General features: G+C 36.5%; 1 non-coding gene across 1 annotated transcript; it reads right to left on the reverse strand.

Moving 5' to 3' along the window:
* Positions 1 to 21055: 21055 nt before the first annotated feature.
* Positions 21056 to 21159, reverse strand: LOC130972157 (small nucleolar RNA R71). Its single transcript, XR_009083352.1, has one exon. It is a non-coding gene; the product is annotated as a small nucleolar RNA R71 (small nucleolar RNA).

Here is a 21159-nt window from a genome sequence, read left to right on the forward strand (position 1 = left end):
TGGCTCCAATGGCAGGAATGGAGATGCTTCTTCCATCAAACTTGGACGTTGGCTTTGTGAAGTCACCAAGCATTCTCCTTGCATTATTATTATTTTCGGCTGCCATCTCCTTCTCTTGTTCGAAAATTTCTGAAAGGTTATTTCTGGATTGTTGTAATTTAGCTTCTCTTAAATTTCTCTTCAAAGTCCTTTCAGGTTCTGGATCAATTTCAACAAGAGTGCCTTTATCCCTGTTCCTGCTCATATGAAAGATAAGAAAACAAGAAAAGAAAGAGGAATCCTCTATGTCACAATATAGAGATTCCTTTATGTTAGTAGAAAAAGAAGGGGGTAGAAGAAATAGAAGGGGGAATTCAGATATCTAGATGGAGAGAGGTGAAGAGAAGTGTTAGTAATTAAATAATTAAATAGAAGAGGAAAAGAGAAAGAGAATTTCGAAAATAATTTTAAAAAGGGGTTAGTGATTTTTCAAAAATTAGAGATAAGATGTAATTGAAATTAAAATTTAAAACAATTAATTAATTAAAAAGAATTTTTGAAAAAGAGAGAGGTATTTTCGAAAATTGAAGAGGGAAAACTAGTTAGGTGGTTTTGAAAAAGATAAGAAACAAACAAAAAGTTAGTTAGTTGATTGAAAAAGATTTGAAATCAAATTTTGAAAAATATAAAATTTTTGAAAAGGATAAGATAAAAAGATAAGATAAAAGTTTTAAGAAAAAGATATTTTGAAAAAGATTTAATTTTTAAAATGACTTAGCTAACAAGAAACTACAAGATAAGATTCTAGAATTTAAAGATTGAACCTTTCTTAACAAGAAAGTAACAAACTTCAAATTTTTGAACCAATCACATTAATTGTTAGCTAATTTTCGAAAATTAGATATAAAATATAAGAAAAAGATTTTTGAAAAATAATTTTTTAAATTTTCGAAAATAATAAAAAATGAAAAAGATATGATTTTTGAAAAAGATTTTGAAAAGATAAGATTTTTAAAATTGAAATTTTGACTTGACTTGTAAGAAACAACTAATTTTAAAAATTTTTGACCAAGTCAACCCAAAATTTTGAAAATTTGGAGGGAAATAAGGAAAAGATATTTTTTTATTTTTGAATTTTTTTAATTATGAGAGAGAAAAAGAACAAAAATACTCAATGCATGAAATTTTTAGATCAAAACAATGAATGCATACAAGACTGCTATGAATGTCAAGATGAATACCAAGAACACTTTGAAGATCATGATGAACATCAAGAACATAATTTTGAAAAATTTTTGATGCAAAGAAAACATGCAAGACACCAAACTTAGAAATTTTTAATGCTTGGAAAATATGAATGCAAAGATGCACATGAAAAACAAGAAAAGACACAAAACAAGAAAACATCAAGATCAAACAAGAAGACTTACCAAGAACAACTTGAAGATCATGAAGAACACTATGAATGCATGGGATTTTCGAAAAATGCAAGAAAAAATTTTAAAAGCATGCAATTGACACCAAACTTAAAATTTGACTCAAGACTTAAACAAGAAACACAAAATATTTTTTATTTTTATGATTTTCTAATTTTTTGATTTTTTATTAATATTTTCGAAAATAAAGTTTAGGAAAACGAAAAATAAAAGAAAAAATTTTGAAAAAGATTTTTGAAAAGAAAATTACCTAATCTGAGCAACAAGATGAACCGTTAGTTGTCCAAACTCGAACAATCCCCGGCAACGGCGCCAAAAACTTGGTGGACGAAATTGTGATCCATGTTCTTTGTATTTGTATGAAATCATTATTATGGCACCGGTTGAATTCACAACTCCGTTCAACTGACCAGCAAGTGTACTGGGTTGTCCAAGTAATAAACCTTACGTGAGTAAGGGTCGATCCCACAGAGATTGTTGGTATGAAGCAAGCTATGGTCACCTTATAAATCTCAGTTAGGCAGATTAAATTTGTTTATGGTTTCGAAAATTAATAATAAAATAGAAATAATAAAAGGGATAGAATACTTATGCAGATTCATTGGTGGAAATTTCAGATAAGCGAATGGAGATACTGTATAGCTCAAGAACGCCTACTTTCCTATTGCTTCAACTCAATCCTTCTTACTCCTTTCCATAGCAAGCTATGTATAGGGGTTCACCGTTCGACGATGGCTACTTTGTATCCTCTCTGGAAAATGGTCCTCTGCGCTGTCACTCGCATGGCTAATCGTCTGGAGGCATCACACTGGCCGAAGGCTACATCCCATCCTCGCAGTGAAAACTATGCTCACGTGCTCTGTCACAGCACGGCTAATCACTGGTTGGTTCCCGCTCCTGCTGGAATAGAATCCCTTGATTCTTTTGCGTCTGTCACTAACGCCCAGCACTTGCAAGTCTGAAGCACGTCACAGTCATTCATTACCGGAATCCTACTCGGAATACCACAGACAAGGTTAGACTTTCCGGATTCCCAGGATCCTACTCAGAATACCACAGACAAGGTGAGACTTTCCAGATCCTCATGAATGCCGCCATCTATCTAGCTTATACCACGAAGATTCTGTTGGGGAATCTAAGAGATACACATTCAAGCTCGGTTGCATGTAGAACGGAAGTGGTTGTCAATCACGCGCGTTCATAGGTGAGAATGATGATGAGCGTCACATAATCATCACATTCATCATGTTCTTGGGTGCGAATGAATATCCTGGAATAAGAATAAGATAGAATTGAATAAAAAGTAATAGTAATTGTATTGAAACTTGAGGTACAGCAGAGCTCCACACCCTTAATCTATGGTGTGCAGAAACTCCACCGTTGAAAATACATAAGTGAAAGGTTCAGGCATGGCCGAATGGCCAGCCCCCAAAACATGATCACAAGATTCAAAATACAATCCAGGATCCGGTCAAAGACGTCTAATACAATAGTTAAATGTTCTATTTATAATAAACTAGCTCCTAGGGTTTACATGAGTAAGTAATTGATGCATAAATCCACTTCCGGGGCCCACTTGGTGTATGCTTGGGCTGAGCTTGATCTATCCACGAGCTGAGGCTTTTCTTGGAGTTGAACTCCAAGTTATGACGTGTTTTGGGCGTTCAACTCCGGATCATGACGTTTTTCTGGCGTTTAACTCTAGACAGCAGCATGTACTTGGCGTTCAACACCAAGTTACGTCGTCAATTCCCGATTAAAGTATGGACTATTATATATTTCTGGAAAGCTCTGGATGTTTACTTTCCAACGCCGTTGAGAGCGCGCCATTTGGAGTTTAGTAGCTCCAGAAAATCCATTTTGAGTGCAGGGAGGTCAGATTCCAACAGCATCAGCAGTCCTTTCGTCAGCCTTTTTCAGAGTTTTGCTCAAGTCCCTCAATTTCAGCCAGAATTTACCTGAAATCACAGAAAAACACACAAACTCATAGTAAAGTCCAGAAATGTGAATTTAACATAAAAACTAATGAAAACATCCCTAAAAGTAGCTTGAACTTACTAAAAACTACCTAAAAATAATGCCAAAAAGCGTATAAATTATCCGCTCATCACTAGGCTACTAGTTTACTATTTAAACAACTTTTAGAGGATTACTTGGTACCTCATGACATTTTAGATCTGAAATTTGTACCTTTTAGCAGCATGAGTCTCTAAACTCCATTGTTGGGGGTGAGGAGCTCTGCAGCGTCTCGATGAATTAATACAATTACCTTTGTTTTCCATTTAAACACGCTTGTTCCTATCTAAGATGTTCATTCGCGCTTAAACATGAAGAAGGTGATGATCCGTGACACTCATCACCTTCCTCAAATCCATGAACGTGTGCCTGACAACCACCTCCGTTCTACATCAGACTGAATGAGTTTCTCTTAGATTCCTTAATCAGAATCTTCGTGGTATAAGCTAGAATTGATGGCGGCCACTCTTGAGGATCCGAAAGGTCTAAACCTTGTCTGTGGTATTCCGAGTAGGATTCAAAGATTGAATGGCTGTGACGAGCTTTAAACTCGCGATTGCTGGGCGTGATAACAAACGTAAAAGGATCAATGGATCCTATTCCAACATGATCGAGAACCAACAGCTGATTAGCCGTGCTGTGACAGAGCATCTGGACCATTTTCACTGAGAGGATGGGAGGTAGCCACTGACAATGGTGACACCCTACATACAGCTTGCCATGGAAGGAGCCTTGCGTGTGGAAAAGGATTTCAAGGAAGAGTTGAAGTTCAGAGGACAAAGCATCTCCAAAACCCCAACATGTTCTTCATTAATAAAGTAACAATTACTTATTCCAAACACTTTTACTTCTTACAATTAAATCCAAATAACCTTATTGGCATCCTGAATAAGATTAGAAAATAAACATAGCTTGCTTCAAACCAATAATCTCTGTGGGATCGACCCTTACTCACGTAAGGTATTACTTGGACGACCCACTGCACTTGCTGGTTAGTTGTGCGGATTGCAAAAGGTGTGATTACAATTTTGTGCACCAAAAGGGAAGACAAAAGCTTCCACCTCCAAGTCATGGGAGATGGAGAGATTCATCTCAAGGGTCCATAGCTCAGTAGTAGAGCATTTGACTGCACATCAAGAGAGCCCACTCATGGACCTCAACAAGAGCATGAGGAATTCTCTCATCAAGAAATCCCTAAGATACCTCAGGGGATACATTTTCCTCCACACAATTATTGAAAGCAACTAAGGATAGGAGCACCAAAATCACTAGGGATCAAGCAACAGAGGCAAGGAAGAGACATAGAGGAGCTCACGAGCACCTTTGGTTCTTTAAGAGGAAGACGCTACCCTCACTAAGGTGGACTCATTCCTTAATCTCCTTGCTCTTATTTTCCTGTTTTTTGGTTTTTTGAGCTTCATGTTTGTCTATGTTTGTGTCTTTATTACATGATCATTAGTGTCTAGTGTCTATGTCTTAAGGCTATGAATAATTCCATGAAGCATTCACCTTTTTTAAATGAAAAATGTTTTTAATACAAAAGAACAAGAAGCACATGAGTTTCGAATTCATCCTTGAAATTAGTTTAATTATATTGATGTGGTGACAATACTTTTTGTTTTCTGAATGAATGCTTAAACAGTGCATATTTTTTATCTTGTTGTTTACGAATGCTAAAATTGTTGGCTCTTGAAAGAATGATGAACAAGAGAAATGTTATTGATAATCTGAAAAATCATAAAATTGATTCTTGAAGCAAGAAAAAGCAGTGAATAACAAAATCTTGTGAAAAAAATGGCGGAAAAATAAATAAATAAATAAATAAATATAAAAGAAAAAGAAAAAGCAAGCAGAAAAAGCCAATAGCCCTTAAAATGAAAAGGCAAGGGTAAAAAGAATCCAAGGCTTTGAGCATCAATGGATAGGAGGGCCCAAGGAAATAAATCCAGGCCTAAGCGGTTAAATCAAGCTGTCCCTAACCATGTGCTTGTGGCATGCAGGTCCAAGTGAAAAGCTTGAGACTGAGTGGTTAAAGTCGTGATCCAAAGCAAAAAGAGTGTGCTTAAGAGCTCTAGACACCTCTAATTGGAGACTTTAGCAAAGCTAAGTCACAATCTAAAAATGTTCACTCAGTTATGTGTCTGTGGCATTTATGTATCCAGTGGTAATATTGGAAAACAAAGTGCTTAGGGCCACGGCCAAGACTCATAAAGTAGTTGTGTTCAAGAATCAACATACTAAAATAGGAGAATCAATAATACTATCTGAATTCTGAGTTCCTATAGATGCTAATCATTCTAAACTTCAAAGGATAAAGTGAGATGCCAAAACTGATCAGAAGTAAAAAGCTACTAGTCCCGCTCATCTAATTAGAACTAAGCTTCATTGATATTTTGGAATTTATAGTATATTCCCGTCTTTTTATCCTATTTGATTTTCAGTTGCTTGGGGACAAGCAACAATTTAAGTTTGGTGTTGTGATAAGCGGATAATTTATACGCTTTTTGGCATTGTTTTTAGGTAGTTTTAGTAGGTTCTAACTACTTTTTAGTATGTTTTTATTAGTTTTCATGCAAAATTCATATTTCTGGACTTTACTATGAGTTTGTGTATTTTTCTGTGATTTCAAGTATTTTTTGGCTGAAATTGAGGGATCTGAGCAAAAATCTTATTTAGGCTGAAAAAGGACTGCTGATGCTGTTGGATTCTGACCTCCCTGTACTTGGAAATGGATTTTTTAGAGCTATAGGATTCCAATTGCCGTGCTCTCAATTGGTTTGGAAAGTAGACATCCAGGGCTTTCCAGCAATATATAATAGTTCATACTTTGTTCGAAGATAAACGACGTAAACTGGTGTTTAACACCAGTTCCATGTTCTATTTTGGCGTTAAACGCCAAAAACAGGTTACCAGTTGGAGTTAAACGCCCAAAACAGGTTACAACCTGTTGTTTAACTCTAGAAACAGCCCAAGCATGTGAAAAGCTCAAATCTCAGCCCCAGCACACACCAAGTGGGCCCCAGAAGTGGATTTCTGCACTATCTATCTTAGTTTACTCATTTTCTGTAAACCTAGATTACTAGTTTAGTATTTAAACAACTTTTAGAGATTTATTTTGTACCTCATGACATTTTAGATCTGAACTTTGTACTTTTTGATGGCATGAGCCTCTAAACTCCATTGTTGGGGGTGAGGAGCTCTGTAGCGTCTCGATGAATTAATGCAATTATTTCTATTTTCTATTCAAACACGCTTATTTCTATCTAAGATATTCATTTGCACTTCAATATGAAGAAGGTGATGATCCGTGACACTCATCACCATTCTCAACCTATGAACGCGTGCCTGACAACCATCTCTGTTCTACATTAGATTGAATTTGTATCTCTTAGATTCCTTAATCAGAGTCTTCGTGGTATAAGCTAGAATCCATTGGCAGCATTCTTGAGAATCCGGAAAGTCTAAACCTTGTCTGTGGTATTCTGAGTAGGATTCAGGGATTGAATGACTTTGATGAGCTTCAAACTCACAAGGGTTGGGCATAATGACAGACGCAAAAGGATCATTGGATCCCATTCCAGCATGAGTGAGAACCGACAGATAATTAGCCGGGCGGTGACAGCGCACCTGGACCATTTTCACTGAGAGGACGGATGGTAGCCATTGACAATGGTGATCCACCAACACATAGCTTGCCATAGAAGGAACCTTGCGTGCGTGAAGAAGATGACAGTAGGAAAGCAGAGATTTAGAAGACAAAGCATCTCCAAAACTCTAACACATTCTCCATTACTGCGTAACAAATACTCATTTCATGCTCTTTCACTTTTTATAATTGAAACTAAAGAACCCTATTGGTATCCTGACTAAGAATAATAAGATAACCATAGCTTGCTTCAAGCCGACAATCTCCGTGGGATTGACCCTTACTCAGGTAAGGTATTACTTGGACGACCTAGTGCACTTGCTGGTTAGTTGTGCACAATTACATAGTGTGAGTGTAATTTTCGTGCACCACTTCCCTTAATTGATTCTCTCACTCCATAAAGCAATCTCAATTTGAGTTCATCATACCCTATAAAATACTCACAACCAAGCTCCAAGCAACAAGGGTGATATCTAATAGAGAAAATAGAAAATAAAAGCAAAAGACATCAATAAAACAAGAAAACAAACACCTAAATTTTAGCAAAAACAACCAAATAACCAAAAAGTAAGCTATTTACACTATCAACATATTTACAACAACCTAAGATATAGCACCAATTGCGCTCCCCGGCAACGGCGCCAAATTTCATAATGTGAGAATTCTCTTGTGTAGTTCGGAATCAATCAAAACATGAATCAAATCGTTGGTAGCATAGCCTAAACCAACAATGAATTCTCACTATCAAATGCTTTCACAATTCAAATCAAATATAAACCGAGAGTAGTTAAACCTCGGGTCGTTCTCCATAGGAATGCAATTGAAGTGTTATACTTTCAGTTGTTAGAGGGCAAAAGGGGGTGGTTTCCAAATCAAAGAACAAAAGATTAAAAGAACTAAGATATAAAAGAACAAAGAAATGATCAAAATTGATATTAATGCAAGTAAAAAGGGAAACAAGATCAGAACTAGTGAAAATGCTAGAAATGCATAAAAAGAGCCTTGACTTGGGAATGAGACTCCAAAGAATCCCATCTTCGCCATAACCACAACTATGATAATTATCATGAGTTAATCTCACTTAGTTAACCCCTAACATCGAGGAATAGGTCAAGCAAGCATGATTGGCCTTAATCCATAACTCCTATCCAACTTACCAAACTAGTTGATAAAAGGCTAGCTTTAATGAAAACAAGAGTCAACTAACTCCCCAAGAATTACCACTAAACGTCAGACATTATGACTCTAGTATCTTAGGAACTCAAACCCCAAGCCAAGGTGTGAAAATCTACTCAAAATTACCAAGTGGCATTTTCACAAACACTTGGTGGGCATAAAACCAAAACATGAGAAATTGTAAAGAAAAATAGAAAACTATGACCAACTATTTACAAAATCAACAATAAACAAGCAATCAAGCATAAAGAAAGCATAAAACATAAAATTCATTGATCAAAACTTCAAGAAACACAAAATTACAAATATGAACAAAGTAACTTGAACCAAAAGGAAATGAAAGTAATAGTGCTTTAATTAAAGAGGAAATTGAGAGTACTTACAATTAAAGAAGCAAAAATCCAAAATCAAAGCTTGCTATAAAATGCTACAATGAAGATAAAAATGAAACCCTAGGAGAGCATTTTCTACTCTACACTACTCCTACTCCTAATTATGAAAATAATAAAACTATTTAAGTGAGCTCAAGCTTAATTCTCCCTATTGCCTTCATATGTGTTGATATCCCCTTCATATAGCATCAAAGTTCAGCCTTCAAGCCTTCCAAAATGGGCCAAAAGCCTTTAAAATTCACGTTACACGTGTTTCATTAATGAAATCACGTGCAGAGTTCTGTGCATACGCACACTTGGCTGAAAGTTGACCTGTGCATATGCACAGGTGCTTGTGCGCACGCACACATGGAAATTCCTTCTTGTGCGCACGCACAGATGCTTGTGCGCACGCACACTTCGCTGTGTGTGCTTTTCCTTGTTTTCTTCATATTTTCTCCCTTTTACGTGCTTTCTTCCACTTTTTCCTAGCCAATCTTACCTCAATGACCTGAAATTACTTAACAAACAAGTCATGGCATCCAATGGCATAGAAGTGGAATTAAAATCACCAATTTAAGCCTAAAAACGCATGTTTTCACATTTAGGATCAAATTAGGGGCAAAACACAAAAGTATGCTATTTGGGTGCTTAAGTGTGAGTTTATGTGCTAGAATCCATCCAAATTGAGTCAAATATGTCATCAGATATGGACTCATCAATGCTCTTGGGAACAAAATGCTATCATCGGCAAAAAATAGGTGGCTTATCTCCAAGCTTTTCGTCGCTAGTTTAATCCCTTGAATCTACTTGTGGTTTTGGGCCTTTGTCAACATTTCGGATAGGACCTCCGCACATAGTATGAACAAGTATGGTGAGAGGGGATCACCTTACCCCAATCCTCTCAAAGGATGGAAAATTTTGCTAGAATTTTCATTTAGGAGTATTAAAAAAGATGTCGTGCTCACACATCTTCTGATTATTTTAACCCATCTTGTTGGGAACTGATGAGCGGATAATTTATACGATTTTTGGCATTGTTTTTAGGTAGTTTTTAGTATGATCTAGTTACTTTTAGGGATGTTTTCATTAGTTTTTATGCTAAATTCATATTTCTGGACTTTACTATGAGTTTGTGTGTTTTTCTGTGATTTCAGGTATTTCTGGCTGAAATTGAGGGACCTGAGCAAAACTCTGATAGGAGGCTGACAAAGGACTGCTAATGCTGTTGGAATCTGACCTCCCTGCACTCGAAATAGATTTTCTGGAGCTACAAAACTCCAAATGGCGTGCTCTCAACGGCTTTGGAAAGTAGACATCCAGAGTTTTCCAGCAATATATAATAATCCATACTTTATTCGAGATTTGACGACGTAAACTGGCGCTCAACGCCAGTTCCATGCTGCATTCTAGAGTCAAACGCCAGAAACACGTCACGAACCAGAGTTGAACGCCCAAAACACGTTACAACTTGGCGTTCAACTCCAAGAGAAGCCTCAGCTCGTGGATAGATCAAGCTCAGCCCAAGCACACACCAAGTGGGCCCCGGAAGTGGATTTATGCATCAATTACTTACTTCTGTAAACCCTAGTAGCTAGTTTAGTATAAATAGAACTTTTTACTATTATATTTTGAGTCTTGGATTGTATTTTCAATCTTCTGATCACGTTTGGGGGCTGGCCATTCGGCCATGGCTAAACCTTCATCACTTATGTATTTTCAACTGTGGATTTTCTACACACCATAGATTAAGAGTGTGGAGCTCTGCTGTACCTCAAGTTTCAATGTAATTACTACTATTTTCTATTCAATTCAGCTATTCTTATTCTAAGATATTCGTTGCACTTCAACATGGTGAATGTGATGATCCGTGACACTCATCATCATTCTCACCTATGAACACGTGATGAGAGAACTTTTGCGTAGTCTATAATCCAGAATAAATTCCCGTTGCAAGTATAGCTTCTAAACCAACAAAAGTCCTTTCATACAAACATTTTGGTTGTCACAAGTAACAAACCCCTTTAAAATTGATAACCGAGTATTTAAACCTCGGGTCGTCTTCTCAAGGAATTGCAGAGAAGTATGTTCTTATTATTGGTTATGGCGATTGTAAATTTAGGGTTTCAAGAATGAGGAGTGAATATGGCAAATAATTTAAATAGCAATTAGAATAAAAAAATGCTGTAAAGCAAGCTTTTGGCAAGTATGAGAAACTGGAAGTCCAGACTTTGTTATTCTTAGTAATAATAATGAAAGTTGAATCTTAATTCCACTTAGTTGACCTTTGCTAGAGCAAAGGAAAGTCAAGGGACTAATTAGTTAGACCTTCGAATCCTATTTATTTCCTAAGAAAAGGTTGGGATTATTGAAGTTCAGTTCAATTAGCAAAGTTAACAGTTATCAATTATCTTGAGCTAAGATAACTCCTGAGTTACTGATTTCTTAACCAATACCAAAAGGAAGGAAATTAAATCTACTGGAATAAAAGCATCTTCAGATTGGGAAGAATCAATGGCATAAGTAAATAAAGCAATATTAAACTGAAATACCTCAAATATCATTAAATAAGATAATCATCATGAAAATGGCATAGGCCAAATAGGCAACATAACTAATACAAGCAAGCATTCAAATGTCTGAAAATAAGAAATAACATAGAGTAAAAGAACATTGAACCTGGGATTGAGAGTCACTCCTAAAACTAAGAGAAGTCCTAAATCCTAAATCCTAATCCTAAAGAGAGAGGAGAGAACCTCTCTCACTAAAAACTACATCTAAAATTGTAAAAAGTGAATTATGAGAGCATAATTATGAATGGATGCATTCCCCCACTTTATAGCCTCTAATCTGTGTTCTCTGGGCCGAAAACTGGGTCAGAAACAGCCCAGAAGTCACTTCCAGCGCTTTCTTGTCAGTACAGGTTGCGGCCAAGTGACGCAGAGGCGTCATCCATGCGTCCGCGCGGATTGCAGTTCACAGATGTGACGCGGGCACGTCATTCACGCGTTCACGTCGCCTAACTTCGAGGCAGCTATGGCAAATTATATATCAAATCGAAGCCCCAGACAGAACTTTCCAACGCAACTAGAACCGCGTCGTTTGGACCTCTGTAGCTAAAGTTATAGCCGTTTGAGTGCGAAGAGGTCAGGCTGGACAACTTAGCAATTCCTCCAACTTCTTGTATTCCTTCCACTTTTGCATGCTTCCTTTCCATCCTCTAAGCCATTCCTGCCCTGTAATCTCTGAAATCACTTAACACACATATCAAGGCATCGAATGGTAATAAAGGATAATTAAATTTAATATTTCTAAAGCATAGAAAACATGTTTTCACATATATCATATCATGAAGAAGGAATTGTAAAACTATGCAAATAGTATGAATAAGTGTGCAAAGGCTTGATAAAAACCACTCAATTGAGCACAAGATAAACCATAAAATAGTGGTTTATCAATCTCCCCACACTTAAATATTAGCATGTCCTCATGCTAAGCTCAAGAGAAGCTATAAAGAAATGAAGAGGAATGGTAAAATGTATGAAATGCAACCTATCTATATGAATGCAAAAATGTTTCTATCTACTTGGTTAAAAGTAAGCAAGTTCTTCAAGACAAATATGAATCAATTCCGCTAATTCAAATTACACAATAAAAGACAAGTAAACTTGTAAGAAGATAGCTCATGAAAGCAGGGAACATAGATTTAAGCACTGAACCCTTACTGGTAGTGTATATCACTCTAACTCTCAAGTGTCTAGGGTCATTCGCTCTACTCTTCTCTAATCATGCTTTCTAAACCTTGTTCTTTATCTAACCAATTAACAAATATTTAGCATACTAATGCAAACATCATGAGGTCTTTTCAGGGTTGTAATGGGGCTAAGGTGAAGGTAAGGGTATATATAAGGCTAAGTGAGCTAGTGAAGTGAATCCTTGAGTAGTCTAAGATCTCACCTAACATATATATACTCTATAAAAATTTTAAAATTATACTTAGCTTTCCATAATTTTTCCCACTTTTGTATTACATGCTCATGTAGAAAACTTATTATTTTGAATTTTGTCCCATGTGCATTGATTCTTTTTATTTTGCATTTGGGGTAATATTATTTTTCTTCTCTTTTCTTTTCTTCTTCTTTTTTTTTGTATCCCCTTATTTAATTACTTAATATATTTTTTTTCAATGCACATGGTAATTTAATTATTTTGATTTCACATGAGCATGCTTCCCAAATTTTCAAATAACTTATTTAATTTAGTTCCCTACTTTTTCATATCATCACATGTTCCATAAAATTTTCCACACTTAAATTATACACAATATCTATCTTAAGCTAACCAAGGATTCAACTTGAGATTTTTATTCTGTTTTTCTGCTTAAGGCTAGTAATGTCGTTATAGAACATAAGGGGTTAAAAGGCTCAAGGTGACTAACAAGGGTGATGTAAAGGGTAGGCTTATTTGGGATAAGTGAGCTAAAATCAAATAATGGCCTCAATCATATGCAAACATGTAAATACACTAAATATTAGACATATAGAATTGAACAAAATAAAGATTACAATCATAGAGAAGAAAAACATACAAGAATAAAATTTTATGGTTAAATAATGTAACCATACAAATAAGCTCAAAATCTCACGGGTTGTGTGTTCTTTGGCTCAAAAATTGGCTCAAAAAGCATGTTCCAAATACAACTTCAAACAAGTGTAACAAAAAATTTTATTCAAATTAGTGAAATGCTATAAAAAGTTTCTTGCAAAAGAAATTATTACTTTAACCAAGTGGTAAAATATGCAAAAATCAAACAAATATGCAAATGCAACAATGAACTATCAAATAAAATAAAACATTGGTGTTGAAATAGGAAATAACTAACCCATGGAGATCGGTATCGACCTCCCCACACTTAAAGATAACACCGTCCTCGGTGCATGCTAAGATGTGCAGGTGGACGGGTTGTTCCAACTGATGCTTTTCTCCAAAGATTGTGCAGATGGACTTGTCTTCTCTCCCCATGTAAACGTCTTCCGCTTCCCTTCTGGGTGGCCATCCTGAAAGAAAATAGGGAAGAAAAGTAACCCAGAAATAAAGATAAGAAAATAAATAAAGTATGGTTGGGTTAATGCCAAATGATAAGGGTCTCATTTACATGGAAGCTTCAACATGTACGTGAGAAAATAATAGAAGCCATGGCATGCCAGTGGTACAAAATGTACAACAATGGGGAAGAGAGTGGGGAAGGAGAGATAATATAAATTCATGTCAATGCAAAAGTAATACAGATATAAAAGATTGGCATTGATTTAAATAATATTACTCAATCAGAATTAAACAAGTCACTAAGCACCAAGAAAATACCAGAAAAGATGTAACAGTTGAATAAGAACATTTGAACACCAATGGTAAAATAATAAATTTAGAAAAGAAAAGAAAAATATGCACAAAATTAAAATGCAATGAATGAAATATTCAAATAAATTAAGTAAAATAAAATGAAAGATAAGAAGAATGAGAAGGGAAAGAACGGAAGAAGAAGTAAGTAAGAAAGGAGGGAGGAAAAATTAGGATTGGGGAAGAAAAGATAAGATATTTGGCAAATTAGGATAAGCTGTGCAGCGCAATCGACACGGTCGTGTGGGACACGCGGTCACGCGACTTGCGCTTATACTGATTGACGCGGTTGCGTCGGTCACGCGGTTGCGTCGGTCACGCGGTCGCGTGACCCGTTTTATGCTACTGGCGCGAGGGCAGCCTCGCGCTCGCATAACTCTTTGTTCAAAATCATTAATTGCCAAATATTGGGTGACGCAATCGCGTGGGGCATGCGATCGCGTGAGTGGGCTTCAAAAAGGAATGACGCGGACGCGTCGGCGACGCAGTTGCGTGATAGGGATTGTGCGTCCAGCATCAATCCAACACCACTCTCGCACAATAATTTGTTGTGCACCCTTTTTATGTCGAAAATCAGGGCACGAGGCCGCGTGGAGCACGCGGTCGCATGGAAGGCCATTATTCCCATGTGACCCGGACGCGTCAGCGACGCGGTCACGTGGGACGATTTGTGCCATTGGCACGCCTCCAGCCACGTTCTCGCGTGACTCTCTGTTCAATTCTTTTCTACCCAACACACTGGTGACACGGACGCGTCAGCGACGCTGCCGCGTCGCGTGCGTGTTTTCTCTTTTTTTATTTTTGTATGCAAAATGCAATGAATGTCATGCAAAAATTTTAGGTTCAATAAAAATTCAAAAACATACTAAAATTAAAACTAAAAAGAGAACGATCATACCATGGTGGGTTGTCTCCCACCTAGCACTTTTGGTTAAAGTCCTTAAGTTGGACATTGGATGAGCTTCCTGCTATGGTGGCTTATGCTTGAATTCGTCCAGAAATCTCCACCAATGCTTGGAATTCCAGTAGCCTCTAGGATCCCAAACTAGGCATGTAAAGCCCTTAAGAGGCTTCAAACAGATTCGCAGGCTCCCGGAGTGTTGAATGTCAGAATAGACTCCAGGATCCCAAACCTTTCTTCTACACCCGTGTTTGTTTTGATCTGCATTTTTCCAGTCGGGTGATAAGTAATCTGAATTCTCACTGCAGTGACCAAACAGCTTCCGAGATCCTTTCAAGTGAGCTTGACGCTAATTTCTGCACCTCAAATTGAAGTGCGAAACCTCATTGGATCTTGCATACCAGCGCTGAGTGCGAGTCATTTCCCTTTTTCTCTTAAAGCCGCAAAGAGCTCGAAGCTGGCCATCTGTTTCAAGTAAACCATATTCAAGTAGAAAAGTAAAGATAAAAGCTAAGGATTTTACCCACTTGAAGTCTGTATTGGGTGGTAGTGGCCTTGGGACAAGCGTTTCCAGTGGTTCTGCAAGATCTACTCCCTTGTGGTCTTCAGTGAATTCCTCCACTTCCTTGCAAACCTTTTCCATTCCAGCCGTGTCCTGGTCAAAGTCTTCCATATCTTCCTCATCACTTGAGTCATAAACAGGAGGTTGAGAAAAGTCGACCTCTGCATCATCTTCGTATTCACTTGGGGAAGATTCTTCTGTCTCAAAGGATTCACTTGCGGATGCAAGTTCATCACGAAGGGGACTTGACTGGTGACTATCATCATCAAAAAAACATGCGTCTTGAGTTACTCTGTCTAGTTCTTCATAAGATATCTGCATTGGAGGTTATGCAACATCCTCTTTAGCGTCAGTTGTAACATCCTTGACGGGGTCTTCCATGACTGTGTATTCCCATGGAGGTTCAGCATCTCCTAAATCTTCAACCAATTCTTCTTCTTCTACAATGACAGCTTCCTCTACTTGTTCCAGTACGAAGTTATGCTCTATGATGTCCACTGGAGTTTCTTGTGTCTTCTTCACAGTACATTCTTCATTAGATTCTCCACATGAAGCCATGGGAGTCTATTGAGTGGCTGAATGTCTGGAAGATAGTTGATTTATTGCTTGCTCCAGTTGATGAAGGGTTGTATTGAATTGGTTTACTGATTCTTCGAAGCGAAACTGTGATTCTTAGCTTGATGGATATGAACATGGTTTGTAAGAGAGTGGTGGTTTTTGGGAGTGATTGAATTGGCGTCGAGGCGGACAAGGATCATATGGTGGCGAATAGTGAAGAGAAGCTTGTGAGTATGGTAGATTGGGGCTGTGTTGGAATGATGGTCTCTGAGCATAGGGTGGGGCTTGTTGGTAGCTACAAGGCGGTCCACCAAATCTATCAGTTGGGCATGCATTGTAAAATGGTCTCTATCCATGATATCTAGGATGGTGTTATTGCCTGAAGGGTTGATTAGATCCTTGTGGCTCCATCCATCTTTGATTGCTTAGACCTTGATGCATAGTCCTGTTATAGCTTCCATTCCTTGCAACAAAATTAGAACTAAACTCAAAGCGAGAGGGGTGAGAATTCATAGTAGATATCAGAAATAAGAGGAAAGAGGGAAAACAAATAAACAAGTAAAAGAAAAATTTTTTTTGAAAAATATTTACAATAACCAATAATAAGGCACACGTTTGTAATTCCCCGGCAACGGCGCCATTTTGATGAGAGAACTTTTGCGTGGTCTAGAATTCAGAATAAATTTCTGTTGTAAGTATAGCTTCTAAACCAACAAAAGTCCTTTCATACAAACGTTTTGGTTGTCACAAGTAACAAACCCCTTTAAAATTGATAACCGAGTATTTAAACCTCGGGTCGTCTTCTCAAGGAATTGCAGGGAAGTATGTTCTTATTATTGGTTATGGAGATTGTAAATTTGGGGTTTCAAGAATGAGGAGTGAATATGGCAAATAATTTAAATAGCAATTAGAATAAATAAATGCTGTAAAGCAAGCTTTTGGCAAGTATGAGAAACTGGAAGTCCAGACTTTGTTATTCTTAGCAATAATAATGAAAGTTGAATCTTAATTCCACTTAGTTGACCTTTGCTAGAGCAAAGGAAAGTCAAGGGACTAATTAGTTAGACCTTCGAATCCTATTTATTTCCTAAGAAAAGGTTGGGATTATTGAAGTTCAGTTCAATTAGCAAAGATAACAGTTATCAATTATCTTGAGCTAAGATAACTCCTGAGTTACTAATTTCTTAACCAATACCAAAAGGAAGGAAATTAAATCTACTGGAATAAAAGCATCTTCAGATTGGGAAGAATCAATGGCATAAGTAAATAAAGCAACATTAAACTGAAATATCTCAAATATCATTAAATAAGATAATCATCATGAAAGTGGCATAGGCCAAATAGGCAACATAACTAATACAAGCAAGCATTCAAATGTCTGAAAATAAGAAATAACATAGAGTAAAAGAACATTGAACCTGGGATTGAGAGTCACTCCTAAAACTAAGAGAAGTCCTAAATCCTAAATCCTAATCCTAAAGAGAGAGGAGAGAACCTCTCTCACTAAAAACTACATCTAAAACTGTAAAAAGTGAATTATGAGAGCATAATTATGAATGGATGCATTCTCCCACTTTATAGCCTCTAATCTGTGTTTTCTGGGCCAAAAACTAGGTCAGAAACAGCCTAGAAGTCACTTCCAGCGCTTTCTGGTCCGTACAGGTTGCGGCCAAGTGACGCGGAGGCGTCATCCACGCGTCCGCGCGGATTGCAGTTCGCAGATGCGACGCGGGCACGTCATTCACGCGTTCGCATCGCCTAACTTCGAGGCAGCTACGGCAAATTATATATCAAATCGAAGCCCCGGACGTTAGCTTTCCAACGCAAATGAAACCGCGTCGTTTGGACCTCTGTAGCTAAAGTTATAGCCGTTTGAGTGCGAAGAGGTCAGGCTAGACAGCTTAGCAATTCCTCCAACTTATTGTATTCCATCCACTTTTGCATGCTTCCTTTCCATCCTCTAAGCCATTCCTGCCCTGTAATCTCTGAAATTACTTAACACACATATCAAGGCATTGAATGGTAATAAAGGATAATTAAATTTAATATTTCTAAAGCATAGAAAACATGTTTTCACATATATCATATCATGAGGAAGGAATTGTAAAACCATGCAAATAGTATGAATAAGTGTGCAAAGGCTTGATAAAAACCACTCAATTGAGCACAAGATAAACCATAAAATAGTTGTTTATCAACGCGTGACTGACAACCACTTCCGTTCTACCTTGAACCGGGCAGATATCTCTTGGATTCCTTAATCAGAATCTTCGTGGTATACGCTAGAATTGATGGCAGCATTCATGGGAATCCGGAAAGTCTAACCTTATCTGTGGTATTCCGAGTAGGATTCCGAGATTGAATGACTGTGAAGAGCTTCAAACTCACGATTGCTGGGCGTGATGACAACCGCAAAAGAATCAAGGGATTCTATTCCAACATGATCGAGAACCGACAGATGATTAGCCGTGCTGTGACAGAGCATTTGGACCATTTTCACTGAGAGGATGGGATGTAGCCATTGACAACAGTGATGCCCTACATACAGCTTGCCATAGAAAGGAGTGACTAAGATTGGATAAAAGCAGTAGGAAGGCAGAGATTCAGAAGGAATACAGCACCTCCATACACTTGTCTGAAATTCTCACCATTGAATTACATGAGTAACTCTATCTTTATTTTCTGTTTATTATTTATTATTATGCGAAAATCCAATAATCTCTTAATATAGTTAATTCCGCCTGACTGGGATTTACAAGATGACCATAGCTTACTTCATACCAACAATCTCTGTGGGATCGACCCTTACTCACGTAAGGTTTATTACTTGGACGACCCAGTGCACTTGCTGGTTAGTTGTGCGGAGTTGTGACTAAGTGTGATTCACGTTTGAGAGCGCTACCAAGTTTTTGGCGCCGTTGCCGGGGATTGTTCGAGTATGGACAACTGACGGTTCATCTTGTTGCTCAGATCAGGTAATTTTCTTTTTGTTTTAATTTCAAAAAAAATTTCAAAAAAATCTTTCAAAAATTTTTCTCTTTTTCGTTTTCCTAAAGAATATTTTCGAAAAAAATAATAAAAATACAAAAAAATTTCATAAAATCATAAAAACCAAAAATATTTTGTGTTTCTTGTTTGAGTCTTGTGTCATGTTTTAAGTTTGGTGTCAATTGCATGATTTAAAAATTCTTGCATTTTTCGAAAATTCATGCATTCATGGTGTTCTTCATGATCTTCAAGTTGTTCTTGGTAAGTCTTCTTGTTTGATCTTGATTTTTTCTTGTTTTGTGTCTTTTGTTGTTTTTCATGTGCATCTTTGCATTCATATTTTCTAAGCATTAAAGATTTCTAAGTTTGGTGTCTTGCATGTTTTCTTTGCATCAAAAATTTTTCAAAAATATGTTCTTGATGTTCATCATGATCTTCAAAGTGTTCTTGGTGTTCATCTTGACATTCATAGTGTTCTTGCATGCATCATTGGTTTTGATCCAAAATTTTCATGTTTTGGTCATATTTGTGTTTTTCTCTCTCTTCATTAAAAATTCAAAAATAAAAAAATATATTTTCCTTAATTTGCTCATAATTTTCGAAAACTTGAGTTGACTTAGTCAAAAATCTTTTAAAATTAGTTGTTTTTTACAAGTCAAGTCAAATTTTCAAATTTAAAAATCTTATATTTTCAAAATCTTTTTCAAAAATAAATCTTTTTCAATTTTTTTTATTTTCGAAATTTTTTAAAATTTATTTTCAAAATCTTTTTCTTATCTTTATTTCAAAATTTTGAAAACTTTACCAACAATTAATGTGATTGATTCAAAAATTTGAAAGTTGTTACTTTCTTGTTAAGAAAGGTTCAATCTTTAAATTCTAGAATCATATCTTTTAGTTTCTTGTTAGTCAAGTAATCAAATTTAATTTTAAAAATTAAATCTTTTTCAACCATATCTTTTTATCATATCTTTTATATCATATCTTTTTCAAAATCATATCTTTTTCAAAAATTTGATTTCAAAATATCTTATCTAACTTCTTATCTTCTTATCTTTTCAAATTTGATTTTAATATCTTTTTCAACTAACTAATTAACATTTTGTTTGTTTCTTATCTTTTTCAAAATCACCTAACTACTTTTCCCTCTCTACTTTTCGAAAATATCTCATCTCTTTTTCAAAATTCTTTTTAAATTAACTAATTATTTTAAATTTTAATTTTAATTCTATCTCACCTTTAATTTTTGAAAATCATTAACTCCTTTTCAAAATTAATTTTCAAATTCTCTCTCTCATCTTCTTCTATTTATTTATTTATTTACTAACACTTCTCTTCACCTCTCTTCATCTCAAATCACTACCCCAATCCTTACCCTTGTGTTTGGATTCTCCTTTCTTTATTCCCTTCTTCTTCTACTAATAATAAGGAACCTCTTTACTGTGACATAGAGGATTTCTCTTCTTTTTCTGTTCTCTTCTCTTTCATATGAGCAGGAACAAGGAAAAAGGCATTCTTGTTGAAGCTGATCCAGAACCTAAAAGGACTCTGAAGAGGAAACTAAGAAAAGCTAAATTACAACAATTCAGAGGCAACCTTTCTGAAATTTTTGAACAAGAGAAGGAGATGGCAGCCGAACCCAACAACAATAATGCAAGGAGGATGCTTGGTGATTTTACTAAACCCACGTCCAAGTTTGATGGAAGAAGCATCTCAATTCCTGCCATTGGAGCAAACAATTTTGAGCTGAAACCTCAATTAGTTGCTCTAATGCAACAGAACTGCAAGTTTCATGGACTTCCATCTGAAGATCCTTACCAATTTTTAACTGAGTTCTTGCAGATTTGTGAGACTGTTAAGACGAATGGAGTAGATCCTGAAGTCTACAAGCTCATGCTTTTCCCTTTTGTTGTAAGAGATAGAGCTAGAACATGGTTGGACTCACAACCTAAAGATAGCCTGGACTCCTGGGATAAGCTGGTCACGGCCTTCTTGGATAAATTCTTTCCTCCTCAAAAGCTGAGCAAGCTTAGAGTGGATGTTCAGACCTTCAAGCAAAAAGATGGTGAATCCCTCTATGAAGCTTGGGAAAGATACAAGCAGATGACCAAAAAGTGTCCTTCTGACAT

Source organism: Arachis stenosperma, chromosome 3, assembly GCF_014773155.1.
Source record: "Arachis stenosperma cultivar V10309 chromosome 3, arast.V10309.gnm1.PFL2, whole genome shotgun sequence".
Lineage (NCBI taxonomy): Eukaryota > Viridiplantae > Streptophyta > Magnoliopsida > Fabales > Fabaceae > Arachis > Arachis stenosperma.